General features: G+C 41.9%; 1 protein-coding gene across 8 annotated transcripts in view; it reads right to left on the bottom strand.

Moving 5' to 3' along the window:
* Positions 1–17874, bottom strand: part of SIL1 (SIL1 nucleotide exchange factor) — a 288423-nt gene that overhangs the window by 218857 nt on the left and 51692 nt on the right. Inside the window, exon 1 of one of the 8 annotated variants that reach the window (XM_072728458.1) lies at positions 7777–8036. The exons of the other annotated variants lie outside the window; for them this stretch is intronic. The gene's annotated coding sequence lies outside the window, so the exon portion shown is untranslated. Of the gene's footprint in view, positions 1–7776; positions 8037–17874 lie in introns of those variants that run through there. 8 annotated transcript variants of the gene reach the window in all.

Raw genomic sequence — 17874 nt, 5'->3', positions numbered from 1 at the left:
TCTGATTTCCCAACAGCCTTATTTCTTTCGACCGGAAGGAACAACAGAAGGAAACCAGAAGATATGAGTAAAAATTCAGCCGCTGCCATTCGGTGTGGGATATATCCGAGAGTCTCAAGCACTAAAAACAGTCCTTTGAAAATTCGTGCATATAGTTCACCAGCAAGTCATCTACTTTGTATTGTGTGACTTAACAACGACCTATCATTTTCTTTTTTTTGTAAAGATTTATTTATTTATTCAGAGAGAGCGGCAGAGGGAGAAGCAGGCTCCACGCAGGAAGCCTGACGTGGGACTCGATCCCTGGTCTCCAGGATCACACCCCGGGCTTCAGGCGGCGCTAAACCGCGGCGCCACCGGGGCTGCTCCGACCTGTCATTTTCAAAGTAAAAGTCATCTACAGCTGAAATTCTGCTCTACCTATGAATGTCTTACACGTGCCAGGTGCTGCATATATTATTTACTTCTTACAACTGCCTAAGATCAGAACAGTCATCCCCTTTCCATAGACGGGAAGCTAAGAGTCAAAGAAGTTGAAGAACTTGTACGAGGTCATACAGTCAGGAAGTGACAAAATAGAATGTAAGCCACAATTGGGTGCTTCCCAAAGTCCCCTTCTCTGCGTGATAAGACCTTCCCCTCCCTGACCAGAGCAGTTTAATCCGACTGGCAAAATAGAGTTCTCCTTCAGGCCCTGAGAGTCCAGACGCAGTGATTCCTAGAGAAAACGACAATTCAAACAAGCAGTAACTTCCTCCAAACAGCAGGTATTCTCCAAGAGGAAACAATCAACCTGTCTGGAGTTATTTTCCATAATCGATGTATTATGTGGGCTTCTAGCAGTTGGTCTACTTTCTTGATTATGTTTACTTCAAACAGATGCGAAATTACCTTTAAGCTGTGAGCAAATTGGTTAGTAGCCTGGGGAAGGAGAACAAGCCTTTGGGCAATAGTTGAGTGGGAAGTGCCAGTTTTTTCAGAAAGGTCTACATAGGACACTTCCCTGGGACTGGGTAGGAAAGGATAAGTATCAGCTCACTTTTTCCATGGAACACCCAGGAGGCTACTAAGAGTAGTGTGGGGGGGGGGGGGGGGTCGGGGGCGGGAAGAGTAGCCCAGGAATAATCCTAGCTTGTGTCACTGCCTAGTACCATGGGGATAAATAGTAAATTTAAAAAATAACTATGGCCTCAGTGATAAGTTACAGAATGAATATATAAATTACAATGGAGCCTGATGCAAGTTATAAAAAGACATTAACAAAGTGCTACAAGAGTAATATGCTTATAAATAGAATAAGCTCAAGTGTTAGAATGAATAAATAAATGCATGGGCCAAGAGAAGACTCCAGCTGGACACAGAGCTGCCAGCACTCAAGAACCTGGCTTCCTTCTTAGGACAGATATAACCAGTTTAAGTGTGTGGGAAAGGGAAATTCTGAGTCCCACCAGTTCCCAAAACCTTGACTGAAAACCGCCTTCCCAGGAGAACTAGCTCTGAGCTCAAGCTTCCTTAGCTGCTAAAACCAGTGTGCAGGGCTGTGCCTAAGCAGAGAGCCACACTTTCATGGCCCCCAAACAAGGAGGACCACTGTAAAGGTGCTAAGTTTGAAATCCAGGGATCAGAGTGGGTGATGGGATCACAGAAGTCTCTGTTTCCTTGTATTAATCTTGGAATTGAGCAGAAATAAGTTTTAAATTTCCTCTTAAATAAGTTAACAACAAACAAAAGCCATGTCTTCTTACAGCTCTATTGGAGAGCTTCAAAGATCCCTCTTCCACTCCTCAGAAGAGCAAAAGTTTGTAGAGGTAGAAATCCTGAGAAATAGCCCTCAATCTGGCCACTATCAGTCAAAGGAAACCACAGCATCCATCCCCAGAGCCCTGCTAGGCAGAGATTTAAATGTTCAATCTAGCCTTCTTCAATAAGCAAAGTGTGTTGAGTAGATCATTTCTCTCCTCTGATCACCCATTCTCAATTAAGCTCCCATAAACCTGACACCCAGTTGTGTGAAAGCATTCCTGGCATCAAGAATTGACTCCCTGCTCTCTCTGGATGGGCCTAGACTGTTGAGCATGGGGAGCAGGAGCCCCAGCTCTGTCTCACCACCATATTGTTCTGTCTCGCTCCTTCCTCTCTTTACCCCTCCCCCCTCAGCTTTCACCATACACTTTAAATCCTGCTGCCAGAAATCCCTTCTGGACTCCAGATATTTTATTCACTTGAACATGAATACCAAGCTACATGCCAGCTGTTAGCTATGAGGATATAGCTGTGAAATAGTCCCACTGGGTTCATACCCTCAAAGAGCTCAGGGTCAGACAAGAGACACAGAAATGCAAGCAGATCAAATCAACACAGTCCAGCAAGGGCTATAAAACAGAAATATTAACAGCTATAAGAGTAAGCCCACTCAGTTCTTTCTTGCGAAATCCTTTAGGTGAGTACATCTTTTCCCCATTCATCAACTTGTTTGCTCCAGACAGCCTTGTGATGCAGATGGGGCAGATTTAATTCACATTTTACAGATAAAACAAAACTCTTTGAACTCATCAGATCTCTATTGTTCAATATGTTAGCCTATAGCCACATGTAGTACTTAGATTTAAATTACAATGAAACAAAATATAAAACTCAGTTCCTTAGTCACACTACCCTCATTTCAAGTGCTCAGGAGCCACATGTGGCTAATGTGTACCATATCAGCATGGATTATAGAACATTTCTGTCGTCACGGAAAGCTTTATTGGACAATAGCACTTTAGAAGTCCTGAGAGGCAATGCAAGGGCAGGAGTGTGAAACTAGAGCTCTCAGTGTTCCCAGAAAAGCTGAGTAGGGCCACCAACATAGAAGAAGCAAGAAGCTGAGTGGCACTGCCAAGACCAAGAGGAATTGGCCTCCTAAACCAGGATCCTCCACTTCCTGGGCTGCATTGAGATGGTGTGGGTGGCAGCAGCCAAGGCAGGCCAGAAACCAGATAATCTCTACACTGAAACATGGGCACATCTGAGTTCCCTGGTGGAACTCAAGAATTCAAATGTCTCTACTCCAGGAGACATCAAGGACCCCAGTGACTGCATTTTCCTCCGGTTCATTTCTGAAGGCCTCATTAGCAGAAAAGGAAAAATAACAAAATAGACCCTGCAAAAGGAATGTGAGGCCTCTGTATGACAGCTTCTCACCTGCTAGAAGGCTTTGGCAGGGGGCTTTGGCCAGAAAAGTCAGTACATTTAAGCTGCATTTGCTCTCAGCTATACAGGTCTCTCTGGTTCAAAGGAAAAACACTCAAAAGAAGAGACCTACAAGACAGACAAGATTTCAAAGGTTTCTCACCAAACAGCTCCCACTGAGGCCAAAGCAAACCCCAAGAACCATGATTTTCTCTCCAGAAACACTTTCAACTACATGCCTACTCAGCAACACAGCCATCTGACACAAATGCACTGTCTGCAGATACCCACAAAGACAGTGAACCACAGGAACACGCACACAGTTAGGGCAGGCACAGCTACAGCCCCATTCCTGCTATCCATGGCTGCATAACAAAGCATCCCAAAACAATCATTTATTTAGCAGTTTGGGTAGGGCTTGGCAGGGAAGAATCAACTCTGCTCTGTGTACTGTCAACTGGCATGGTTCAATGAAGGCAAGATGCTCACTCACATGGCTAGCAGTTGATGCTGGCTGTCGGTTGGGACCTCAGCTGGTACTATCAGCCAGGACACTGGCAAGTGGCCTCTCCCTGTGGCTGCTTGGCCTCCTCACAGTTTGGTAGCTGGTTTCTAACAATGAGAATCCCAAGAGAACAAAACATAAAAGTGCATGGTATTTTTATGATCTAGCTTCAGAAGATCATGAAGAAGTCACATAGCATCTTTCCTGCCATATTCTATTGGTTGAGGAAGTCAAAGAGGTCTGTCCACATTTAGTGGCACTTTCTTACATAATTACACAATTAGATGTGCCTAGTGAAACATGAAAACATATACACGGAAAGTAGCCTTGAAAATCAATCAGAGACTTTAAGGAAACCAGACTAGGAGCAGATGGAGTATAACCTTGGTATGAGCTATCTCCTCATCCTGCTCTATTTCCTCACCAAGAACCCATGGCTGCAAAAGCATCAGTGTGAAATAAAGAATTTACTGCAGATATCCCGGGGTGATGGAGGAGAATGTTAATCCCATACACCCCACAGCAGACAATGTGAAAATCTACTTGAGCAGTTATTTCCTCCCAAGTCCCTGGCTCACTTCTATTGCTCCATGAATCTTCTTTCTCTTGCGTGGTATCCAGTCAGCCAGTTCACATCTCTAGTCTCCTGGATTCTCCCCCAAGCCTCCAAATTCTTTACCCCTTTATCATACAAAGTAGTTCAAGTTTGCCCAGATCCATTATAAAGGGCTGATGTAAAGACAGACAGGCAAGAACTGGAGCTGGAACCACAGTGGTCTGAAGACAGGCTACTTTCTCTTCTCTCTTTCTCACAGACCACCTATCCTCTTGCTCTTGTCATCTGCATCACACCAAGGTGTCTAGCTGGCCAAGATAGTTTAATTCTACATTCCTGGCTGAGTCAAGTTGACTGAATAGTTCACTGCAATCTCGACCCCCCCCCAAAACACACACCTGAAGGATCCCTATAATAAGGCCACTGCAGGGCTGTTGTAGGGCAGCCTGTGTGGGCCCTCTCCTAGTCCAATCTACACAAGGCTGCTTCTCCAAGCACAGAGCTGCGGAAGGGAGGTTGTCTGCTATAGGGAATCCTGGGCATGACAGGTACAGTGACTGACCATGTCTGCACCTCCTAACACGGTCCTGGGGCAGTAAGCCTATAAGGAGAGAACCCTTCCCTCCTCTGACACTGTCCCTAATAAAGGCTCTGGAGCACCAAAGCTTTGGGAGATCACATACAGAGAATGAAGCTGGCTGGGTGGCATGTCTCAAAATATTAGATCATCAAATCCAGCATCATTGTCAGCAGGGGAGCCTGGATTTGGGACTGTGGGGCAGTTTAAGAACAGGCTTTGGAATCAGACAAGAGCTCAAATCCTGACTGCCCCTCACTAGCTAAGCAGGTTGCTTTAACCCTAAGCTACCTTACAGGGGTGTTTCCCTATCTGTAACATGGAGATAATACTAGTGCTCCCTCAATAACTGTTATAGAGATTTAATGAAGTAATATATATAAAACGTTCAGCCCAGTACCTGGCACAGTAAGTGCTGAATTGATCTTAGTTACGAGTACTATTCTTTTCCATGCACATCAGTTACACAGACATGGTGCTAGAAGCCAGGGAAAGTTAAATCACACATAAATACACATATGGACACTTGCAAACTCACAAGAGATCCTGATTTCTATTCCCACTTAATATTCTAACTAATTATTCCACTTACAGACCCACACATACCACACACACATTATATACATCATGCCCAGGCTATACACGAACTTTTGTGGAAAGTTTGAAAGAACAGGTATTACTCAAGCAGACAAACCCTTCCTCTGGTCAAAAATGAGGTACACATGAAATGAGAGGCATGGGAGTATCTCTGGAACAGAGGATCTTGGGAGCTCCTCTGGAGAAGGCATACTGCATTTTCTGGGCTAGGTGAAGATGACAAGTTCAATGTGGTTTTTCTCAGCAGCATCTTTATTACTGCATATGTTGAAGCACACAATAGGCCAGCTCCAGCAGCAAAGGGCTGGCCACATGCAACTAATCATTCTTATTTGTTTAGCTAGTGTGGCTTCCCATTTCCCCACGGCCTCTACAGAGACACCCAGAGTGGGAGGCATTGGCACCAAGATCATTATGGAATTATGAGAACAATCGAACCATCACTAGAGCCACTGTGGGGAAATAAATCTCTGGCTAGAAGTGGATTGCAAAGCCACAGGAGCCCTACTTCATTCTCCTAATGCTGACTCCTCAGTGATTGGTAGGGGGAAGAGATGGAGAGCTAGGTAAGGTTGAGGGATCCTACTCCAGGGCAGGGGACCTAGGGGCTCTGGCCTTGTCAACTGCCCACCCTGGGCAACAATGAGAATAGTAACAACGTTAAATAGAACCTCACAATTTGGGCAGCCCCGGTGGCTCAGCAGTTTAGTGCCTACTTTCAGCCCAGGGCATGATCCTGGAGACCCAGGATCGAGTCCCACGTCGGGTTCCCTGCATGGAGCCTGCTTCTCTCTCTGCCTCTCTTTCTCTCTGTGTGTCTCATGAATAAATAAATAAAATCTTAAAAAAAAAAAAACCTCACAATTTATAAAGCTCTCTCATGTGCGGCATTTAATTTTCATGAGCAGCCTGTGAGATGCAGGTGTTACTGCTCCTCATTAACCAAAAAGGAAACTGAAGTTCAAATACTCTGAGAGAGATGCATCACAGTGCCAGGATGGTGGTAGCTCCAAAATGGAATAACGTGGAATATTCCTAAGGGTCTAAGTAGACCCTTTGTTCTAGTTCCAAACCTAATATTACAAATAGGTCAGATTCCACCTATTACAGTGTGTCCCATTAGTTAAAAAATTTATTGAGTTCAAGTGCCAGGTGGTGTGCTAAGAGCTGGGGATTTAATAGTGAGCAAGCAGACTCTTGAAGTAAATTAAAGGTAGTCTCAAATTCTTTGCATTCCTGTCATCGAGGGGTGCAGCGTATATGTCATCCCTGTGAATCTAGATTGCTTTAAACTACAGAGTACAGAAGAAGTGATGCTATCCCATCTTAAGTCTACTCTGCAAGCCCCCACAGTTGGTCTCTTTAGAGCCCTGAGCCATTCTGTAATAAGTGCATCCACCCTAATAGTGAGACAGCATGGACAGGGAGAGGGGCTCAACTGAGCCCAGCCTTCCAGCCACACTGCCAAGGTACCAGAGGTTGAGTGAAGCCTTCTTGGACCTTTTAGACAAGACCAACCTCCAGCAGAGTACCCCTGAGAGGTCCCAGTCAACATCACATAGAGCAGAAGAATCATGCAACCAAACTCTTCCTGAATCCCTAGCATACAATATCATGAGTCATTAACAAACTGGCTGTTGTTTTAACCCACAAATAGGCAATGTTTTCCTATAAAGGGCCAGATAGTAAATATTTTAGGCTTTGCAGACCATGTACTGTCTCTTTACATACTGTTCTTGTTCTGGGTTTTTAAAATAACTCCTTAAAAATGTAAACACACACACACTCACACAGTTTTCTAGTTATATAAAAATATGCTGTGACCTAGATCCGGCACATAGGCCCTACTTTGCCAAACTCTGTTGTAAGCCACTAAGATTTGAGGTAGTTTGTTACCTAGAAACAGCTAACCAGAACAGTCCTTTCCTGCATTAGGCTAAAAAATTGCAAGACAGATGTGAAAAAAAGAATAATAATTAATCAAGTAACTACATGAGATGGGCCAAGTACAATGGGATTTAATATCACTGAGGCTTTAGGAAAAGCCTCCCCTGAAAGTCAACATTTAGGCTGAGACTTAAAGGTTAACTAGAAGTCTGGAGGTGAAAAGGAGCAGAAAGAGTATAATGGCCCAGCTGTTTTCCTTCAGTGTGGGACCTTCTGAATGGCAATACTACTTCCAGAGCTTTTGCTGGATTGGTCAAGAGCCTGCATCACATTCTGACTTCTTCCTCTGCCTAATCCTTCTTCTGCTTTCTTCCTTTCATAGGTTCCCTAGTAAACGTCTTGAACCCTGAACTCTGTCTTGGTGCCTGCGCCTGGAGAACCCAACCTTTTACACTTGCTAAAACAAAAAGGGAATTTATTTACCTTTGTAATTGAAAAGTCCACAAGTAGAATCCTGAGTTTCAAGCAGAAGTAGATTTAGAGATCCAACCAGGTGACCAACATGGACACAGGGTTTTCAGTACTAAAATCAGGAAAGTTCCAGGAAAACTGGGATGATTAGTCGTGCTCCAAACAATATCTAGCCAGGTCGTGACGTCTCTTCATTTCTTGACTCCACTTTCAGCTAGGTTGATGGTTCAATCTCAGGCTCAACGGATCAGCAGAATATAAACCAAAGAATTGTACTGAATTGGACTGGCTTTCATTAGCCTGCTTGAGCCATGTGGCCATACATTTTATTTATAGTTTTGTTTTTTTAATTGAGATATAATTCACATACTATAAAATTCATCCTTTTAAAGCATGCAGTTCAGTGTCTTTTAGTCTATTCACAATGTTGCACAATTATTACTACTAGCTAATTCCAAAATATTTTCATCACCTGAAAGAGAAATCCCATGCCCATTAGCAGTCACTCCCCATCCCTCTCCAGTCCCTGACAACCACTAAGCTACTTTTTCTGTCTCCATAGATTAGCCTCTTCTGGATATTTCATATAAATGAAATCATGTAACATATGTCTTTTTGTGCATGTTTTTTTCACTTAGCATAATGTTTTCAAGGTTCATCCATGTGGTAGCATGCATCAGTACTTTGTTCCTTTTTATGACTGAACTGAATATCATTCCTATTGTATGGATACAACATTTTTGTTATCTATTCATCAGACAATGGACATTTAGGTTGTTTCCATTTTTTTACTTATAAATAATGGTGCTATGAACATTCACATACAAGCCCTTGTTTGCACACCTGTTTTCAATTCCTGTGGGTATGTATTGAGGCATGAAGTTTTGAGAGCATATGGTAACTCTATGTATGCCCCCATTTTTTAATCAATAACTGTGGATTAGAGGAGAGGATGGTCTAATTGGTTTAAACCTAAGTCACATGCTCTATTCCTGGTGCTCAGAGTGGAGTCAGTTTCATGGACTGAGGAGAGAATGATGGCTCACCAGAAGAAAATGAGGTACAGTTACCAGACGAAAGGTGAATGGACTCTAAGCAGCAAATCCACAGATGATCACTGCAAATAACTATACTTATTAAATATTCACTGTGAGCCAGATACTGTGCTAAGTGATGTAGGAAACAAAGGCAAATGAAAAAATTAAATTTCCTTGCTACTTACAGCTCACTGACAAGTCTTTGAAACAGGCAGAGCAACCTTTCCCTAGGAACTCAATGTTGACACTTCCCTAAATGCAAAAGGCAATTGTAGCTTAATATTATCTTGACCCCCCCAGGATCCTGTAAGCCTACTTTAACATATAAAAATTCCTTTGGAAACTTCCTTTACCTCTCTCCCCCAAGATATATGTTAGTAATCATCCTCCAACCATACGGCCCACTGAGACACATCTGAAGCATCTCATGACTAAGGTTTTATTAAACAGTAATAAACGGCATTTTCCTAACAATAGTCAACCCCCTAAAGGTCCTGGAAACCTTGCTTCCAAAATTACATAGAGACTTAGGCTATCCCTAATCCCCTCCCAAATGGAAAGTACATAATCAGTCACCTGTCACAACCCAAGTGCCACTCTTTTTACCCATGGGTCTTGTGCTTTAAAAAAAACAACCTTTTTGCACCAAAGATGTCTCAAGAATTCTTTCTTGATCATTTGCTCTAAACCCCAACATTTCCACATCACAAAATATGTACATTATCTCATTTAATCTTCACAGCAATCTCCTAAAGATTCTGCTACTCCTATTTTACAGATGAGGAAACTAAGTTTCAGAAAAATTGAGTAAGTTGCCTGAGTCTGTATAGCTGAAAGGTGGAAATTTGAACTAAAGTCTGATTGCAAAGCACAGTGTTAGAAAAAAAAAACGATTCTAAGCCATGTTAACTTTTTTTTTTTTTTTTTAATAGGCTCCATACCCAGCATATGAGGCTTGAACTCATGACCCTGAGAACAGACCTGAGCCAAGACACTTAAGTGACTGAGCTGCCCAGGTGCCCCAGTGATTCTGACCTATGTTAAAATATATCTCCTAGAGGCTCTTTTATTTTATTTTCCCAATATTAAAAAAATATTTATCTATTTATTTTAGAGAGAAAGAAAATGTGGGGGTTGCCAGAGTTGAAGGGGTACAAGGAGTTACATTTTGTTGCCCCACATTTTCTACCAATTCCAAAATGCCAGCCTTTGGAATATCGCGGCAGCATAACTTCATATTAATCCGCATACTGTACCAAGCTTCATCCTAAGAAGCAGGCTTATAGCATTACACTGACTCTTCCTTGAGAGACCCCTTTCCACCACCTCCCCCTCCCAATATACACACATTCCCACCAAGGAAACTTGCATCCTAAGCCCTTGAAAGATTTACTGCCAGTACCACAGACAAATTAGTGAATACTCAGGCAGTTGATTCCAAAGACAGGATGCTCATTTGCATTAGAAGTTGCATGTCATTTGCATTATATTTGCAATCCATTTGCATATCACGTCCTCCCTGTCAAAATGTACATAAATCCCTTCTACTTTCTTTTTTTCTTTCTTTTTTTTTTTTTTTTTTCTAAAAAGGACTACGCCTCCACATCCTGCCCAGACTGTCTGGTAAAATTACTAGTTGAGTATTCCTAGCTTGATTGTGAAGAGCCTCACATGCCATGCTGAAGAGATCTAACTACAGAGAATCCCCAAGAACTCAGTTTGAGATATTTCATTCATTGATTGATTTATTCACAATTCTTTATTGAATACCTATGATGTGCCAGGCACTGTTCTAGGTGCTGAGGCTATATCTGTGAACAGAGAAAATGAAAATAATTACAACATTAAAAGTTAAATGCTGTCATTTCAGATTACTTGGCAACAACCTGATGAATAAATATGAGTGGAAACATACTAAAATCTCCTCAAAGTACTTGGTTATAAGGGGGCCATCTGGGTATTATAGACTATGCTTACATTTTTAAAAAATTAAATAATGAATGTTCTAATGGGTACTGAAGACCCCTGACAATGATGATCCATGAAGAACCCCAGGTTTGAGAAGAACCAATTGGGGAGTTTTGGAAAGATCATTCTGGCAGCTACATAGAGGGTGGGCTGGAAGCTGCTTGGGGTCAGAGATCAAAGAAATGCTTTGATAGCCTGGGTGTGACTCATATGTGGGGTTGCCCATGCTGCCAGCTTTCTAAACCTATGGCTCCCTCACTGTTGTCTGTCTGAAATCGAGTCATATCACATATATGGTAGCTTCGGAAGTATTCAATAAAAATTTGTACAGTCACAGAGAGGGGTCATAACACATGTTTCACTTGAAAACTCAACTCTAGACATATCTATTCATATTCTCTCATGTAGCCATAAGTGGTACGTGCTTCTCAATTCTTCTATCACCCAGCTCTCAACTGACTCTAGTTTTTCACTTCTTGATCCTTTAAACTCTGGGACTCTAAACTCATCACCTCTTTATCTTGTGGAGCAATTCAGCTTCTATTCTGAAATTCCAGGGAGTGTGGAAAAACAAAGGGTCCTTCAGTCCCAGCATCTATCCCTGTGAGAGGTTATAAGTAACATTTTTTTAAGGTCTGTTCTTAAGAGAAAGCTGGTAAGGATCTTATCAAGAGCAATACCTCTGTAATGCAGAGAAGAGAAAGAGTCATGGCAGTGGGAGTGTCAGGACTATAGTGGAGAAGGGAAGCCCATGGCCAAATAAAAAGTCTCAAGGGGTAGACCACAAACAGCTCTGTTAGATGTTAGTCACATGGGTAGGATGGATTGCTTAGTTTAGATGCTCAGAGATGTTAAGACAGGATCTGGTAAAAAAACAAAACAAAACAAAACAAAACAAAACAAAAAACATGGTAACACCAGGGTAGGGGAGAGCCCGGTGGCTCAGCGGTTTAGCGATGCCTTCAGCTCAGGGTGTGATCCTGGAGACCCGGAATCGAGTCCCACGTCAGGCTCCCTGCATGGAGCTTGCTTCTCCCTCTGCCTGTGTCTTTGCCTCTCTCTCATAAATAAGTTTTAAAAAATCTTAAAAAAAAAAAAAAGAAAAGAAAAGAAGAGTAGTAGGGGGAGCTTAAGCAGAAGTAATCAGAGAGGTAGAGAGAATGTATAGCGACAAACAAGAAAAGAGTTTCAAGAAAGTGAGAGCCAGCAACACAAAACATCACAGAGAAGTCAAGTGCAAGGACAGCTGGAGAGAAGTCATTGAACCTAGCAATTAAGGTGACCTTCTAAGAGTAGTCTAGAGAGGTTTTGTGGGATACACTGGTGATTACTTACCCAAAAGTCATTTTTCTACCCTTTTTCCTTACCTTCCACTACAGGGGCTCAAAAATGCCAGATACTTTCTCAATATCCCTTGCCCCACCCTTTCAAACCTAAGGATAGACAAGTGATCTAGTTCTGGACAATGAAACCTAGAAGTCTGGAAGCCTCTGGAAAAGATTTTCCTATTCAATTCAATAGATATCTTCTTCATCCCTTTTTTCCCCCCACCTTGGAAGTCATCATGTGAGCTCATGCTGTTCAGAGGGGTAGCAGCCATTTTAGGACTATAAGGGGACAAGCCACAGAATGTAACAATACCATGAAGATGGCAAATGAGAAAATCTGGATCCTGATGACATTATCAAATGGCTAAATTAACTAAATGTAAAGCTACTAACCTCTAGTTTTCTCATTACATGAGATAAGTAAATATCCTTACTCCTTAAATCACTGTTAGTCAACTATTTCATTATTTGCAATCATGATACATGGTGGACGTGGAAGCCAGAATCATATCTATTCAGGAGGGAATGTAAAACCTGAAAGCAAATATTTTGAGTGCTCTCCAGTGGTTTCCACATGCCAAGTAATGAATTAGCTGCATTAAAATTACATGGGGAGATTTCTTTAAAAACACAGCTTCCTGAAAAAAACAAACAAACAAACAAACAAACAAACACAGCTCCCTGGGGGTACCTGGCTGGCTCAGTCAGTAGAGGGTGTCACTCTTGATCTCAGGGTTATAAGTTCCAGTCCCACATTGATTTACAGCTTACTAAATAAATAAACAGCTTTCTGATCTTTATTCCTTGGACTTTATTCCTGGAATATTCTGATTCAGTAAGTCTAGCATAGAACCCAGGGATCTTTCTTTGTAATAGGCCACCATTTTGGAAAATTGTTGGTATTTTCTTATAAATTTAAGTCACCGGGCAGCCCTGGTGGTGCAGCGGTTTAGCGCCACCTGCAGCCCAGGGTGTGATCCTGGAGACCCTGGATCGAGTCCCATGTCAGGCTCTCTGCATGGAGCCTGCTTCTCCCTCTGCCTGTGTCTCTGCCTCTCTCTCTCTCTCTCTCTCTGCATCTCTATGAATAAATAAATAAAAAATCTTAAAAATAAAAAAATAAAAACTTTTTAAAAAAATAAATTTAAATCACCTAACCTATAATCTCCAATTCCACCTCTTTTTTTTTTTTAAGATTTTATTTATTTATTTATTTATTTATTTATTTATTTATTTATTTAAGAGAGAGAGAGAGAGAGAATGCGAGTGAGTGCAAGTAGGGGAGGGGCAGAGACGGAGAGGGAGAATCTGAAGCAGACTCCACAATGAGCACAGAGCCTGATGTAGGGCTCAACCCTACAACAGCTAGATCGTGACCTGAGCCAGATCATGACCTGAGTCAAAAACAAGAGTCAGACATTTAACTGACAGAAGTGTCCAGGCACCCCTACAATACCACTCCTTGATATTGACCCAAGAAAAAGAAAAACATGTGTCCACAAAAAGATGTGTATAAGAATATTCATAGCAACCTTACTTGTGATGGCTGAAACTGGAAAAGAGCCCAAATGCCCATAACAGGAGAATGAAAAAGTCATAGTCTGGGGATAGTTAAAAAGATTACCAATGGGCATTGAGGCCTTCAATGCCTCACTAATGCCTCACCAATGCCTCACCACACCTGGAAATTGGACATTGGAGCCAGTAAGCATGGTTCTGTGGTTTTCTCTAGCATCCTGGAGACAGTTGCAGAGAAAAATGAAAGTTGTGTGGGAATTACAGTGGGAGGGACAAAATGACAAGAGGCAAAGGAACTAGAAGAAGGAGCAGTAAGAATGAAGTCAAAGTCTATTTTGTCTGAAAGTGCTTTTGAAACACCCCTGTCCAGAGCTTCCCTGATTCCATCCCCTTTAGCTCTGCCCTCTATGTGTTTCATACCTTCTGTTGTTGTTGTTTTTGTGTTTTTTTTTTGTTTGTTTGTTTTTGTTTTTGTTTCATACCTTTTATGCAAAGGTAGGAAAACCAACCAACCCATTTTGCACACTGGGACTGAGGACAGAAATTAGGAGAGGTTGGAGTCAGTGTGGCAGGAAGCTCAGCATCAGCCCCAGGGCAAGGCAGAGGTGCTCAAGATGTGCAGTCCACCTGGGGACCCCAGAATGAGCAGAGACAAATCCCAACTTTGAGTAGCCTCCAACGAGGATGACACTGGTCTCACTGAAGGTCTGAGGAGCTATCATCTATGAGATATGGTGACTCATGGCCTGAAAAATTAATTAGCCTGCTCCACATAGGAAGGAGATAAAAAGGAAATTCAGCCCAAGCAGGTGTCACACTAATTTGGCAGGAGGCAGGGTAGTGATTTGCACATGTCAACATCCCCCTTCCCTCCCCCTCCTTCTCCTCTTCTTCAGTCATGACTAGTTCCAAGCTGTTCCCTAAAGAGGAGTATCAGAAAAATGCAGCCTTCCTGGGATGAGAAGGAAGCTTTCTAAGGAGAGAAGTCCAGGACGGGAGAGGAGAGAAACTATAATATCATAGCTCTAACTTTCTTCCCCTCTGTTCCCGCAGGCTCAGTGGAAGAAAAGGAAAACAAACCAATACTATCAAAGTTCTCCTTTGCATCCATTCCTACGTTGAAGGCTTTCACTTTAATCTTCTCAACGACCATGCAAGTCCAAGATCAAACTTGAATAAGGAAAATACAATTTGGGGGAAAGGGGAGTGTCACACTACTAGGAAGGGGCCATACTATGGCTCCAGCATGGATCAGTCTGATTTAAACTCTGGGCTCTTTTCCCCATAATGAGCTGAGTAGTACTTTCTGTGTCAAAGATTAATTGACCCTGCAACCAGTGTAGACATTAAACTGTAGAGCACTGCCTTGCAGGAAAGGGCTCAATTTCTCTAATTCCCAGAGCTCCCAGTGACACACAGAGGAACAACTAAGATTGTCATCCACCAACAATAATAACAAAACAACGAGAGCCACCACTTCATGAGGTGTTACTAACTGCTAAGCACTGTTTTAAGTGCTACATAGGTGTTATCTAATATTTATCTTCACAATAATCCCATGAGGCAGCCAATGATTATCCTTTCAAGCACCCATGGAACATCTAAAACACTGATCACATACTAGAATGGAGAGCTTATTGATTTATATATATATATTTATATATATATAGACTACTTTCTCTAATCAAAATAGAACTTAACATCACAAAGAAAACAAGGCCCCCATGCATTTGGAAACACTTCTAAACTCATGGGACAAAAAAATAAATCAAAATGGAGCTATTTAGAAATGATAGTTAGCTGTAGAAGGCAGACACAGTGGCACTTAAAAGGAAGTATATGGGGATGCCTGGTGGCTCAGTGGTTGAGTGTCTGCCTTCGGCTCAGGGCGTGATCCCAGGATCCAGGGACTGAGTCCCATATCAGGCTTCCTCTAAGGAGCCTGCTTCTCCCTCTGCCTGTGTCTCTGCCTCTCCCTTTGTGTCTCTCATGAATAAATTTTAAAAATCTTTTTTTTTAAGTTAAATATATGGATTTAAAAGTTTATGTAAGGAAATCAAAAGCTGAAACAAAGTATTCAACTCAAGAAGCCAAAAATCCAAAAGACAGTAGGAGGAAGAGATCATAAGACAAAAACAAAAATTAACGAATTAGAAAATAGAGATACTATAGAGGACCCAGAAAACTTTTGATAAGCTCAATCAAGAAAAAGAGAAGAGGGGGATCCCTGGGTGGCTCAGCGGTTTAGTGCCTACCTTTGGCCCAGGGCACAATCCTGGAGTCCTGGGATCGAGTCCCATGTCGGGCTCCTTGCATGGAGCCTGCTTCTCCCTCTGCCTATGTTTCTGCCTCTCTCATGAATAAATAAATAAAATATTTAAAAAAGAATAGATATAAACAATATCAACAAATATTTAAAGGATACACACCTGAAGATATGGCAGAAAATTTAGTCATGAGAGAATATTGTAAAAAAAAAAACAACAACAACTTTATTTTAGGTCAATAAATCTTAAATTTTTGGCAAAGTGGATAATTTCCCTTAAAAAGGAAAGATAATCCTCTAATAGAGATACCCATTATTATTACTTTTTCCACAGATATTCATTATTATTACTACTTTTCCATTTATTATTATTATTATTACTTCTTCCACAGAAGAAACTGAAGAAAAGAGAGAAACAAATTCAGATTCCCATAACTAGTAAGATGTAGAGTCTGTACTCTAGGCCTAGGCAGTGGAACTCCAATTCATCCTTCCTCCCTGAGCACCTGCCTGGCACCAGTCCTTGAATTGGGGATTACAAGAAGAAAAGACAAAGTTCTTGTCCTTGGCAAGCTTGCAGTCTAGAAAAGTCTAGGACCAGGATTAGGGTGAGTTAAGTGAGGTAGAAAGGGCACAAAAGTGAAGGGTGTGTTCACTGTCACCTGTACAACTCCCTTAAACTTGGCACCCTAGTCCTGGCCCTGTTAATAAGCATAATAACTATTGCAAAATTACATGCTTTGTAACTGTTTCTCAACTTGAAACTGTAAGAATTCTAAACCATGGTTGTGAGGAAAGGGCATTCCAGGTAGGGGACAACTATGGGCAAAGGACAGAGCAGGGAGATAGCATGATCCCTGGTGGGAACTACAAGCAGTTTGGTATTTTAAAACATACAAATCAGTGCAAGGTAGAAAATGGCAGAAGAGAGTCTCAAGAGATGACCAAGATCCAGGTCATCAAAGTTGTTTTATATCATGCTAAGGAGTTTAGACTTTACCCTAAGGGTTTAAGTAGCGGAGTGACACAGGCATAGCTGTATTTCAGAATGATCCCTCTCGCAGGAACGTGGATGAGGTGAGGGTGGGAACAAGGCTGAAGACAGAGGAATGAGTTAGGAGGCTATAACAGTATCCAGGCAAGAGATGAAGAAAGCATGCACTAGAGCAATGAGCAGTTGAAATGAAGAACAGGAAATGGATTTAAGAAGTATTTGAGATGTAAAATTGGCAGGATTTAGTGGTTGATGAATGTGGAAGAAGAAAGTGGAAGGAATCAGGAATGAGGCCCCTCATCACCCACTTTCTATCATGAATAACTGGAATGCAAAGTGGTAACACCATCTTCCATCCATTTCTCAATTCATTCATACATCTAATAATCTATCCATCTATTCAATTTATTCATCCATTTTTAAATTTATATATCCTTATGTCCATTAACGTATCGATCCTTTGATCAAATTCTTTTTTTTTAAAGACTTATTTATTTATTTATGATGGACATAGAGAGAGAGAGAGGGAGGCAGAGACACAGGAGGAGGGAGAAGCAGGCTCCATGCCGGGAGCCCGATGTGTGACTGGATCCCGGGACTCCAGGATCGCGCCCTGGACCAAAGGCAGGCGCTAAACCACTGAGCCATCCAGGGATCCCTTTTGATCAAATTCTTATAAGTGTCAAAGCACCTTGAGGAATGCATGTATATATATGATCTGGTAATTCCACTCTGTTTTTTTTTTTTTTTAGGTTTTATTTATTTATTCATAAGAGACACACACACACACAGAGAGGCAGAGACACAGGCAGAGGGAGAAGCAGGCTCCATGCAGGGAGGCAACGTGGGACTCGATCCCAGAACTCCAGGATCACACTCTGGGCTGCAGGCGGTGCTAAACCACTGCGCCACCGGGGCTGCCCCACTCTGGTTGTTTAGACAAAGAAAATGAAAACACTAATTTGTAAAGATATATGCACCCCTGTTTACTGCAGCATT

The sequence above is a fragment of the Vulpes vulpes genome, chromosome 12 (assembly GCF_048418805.1).
Source record: "Vulpes vulpes isolate BD-2025 chromosome 12, VulVul3, whole genome shotgun sequence".
Taxonomy (NCBI): Eukaryota; Metazoa; Chordata; class Mammalia; order Carnivora; family Canidae; genus Vulpes; species Vulpes vulpes.
The sequence above is the reverse complement of the archived record's forward strand: the minus strand, read 5'-3'. Positions and strand labels throughout refer to the sequence as shown.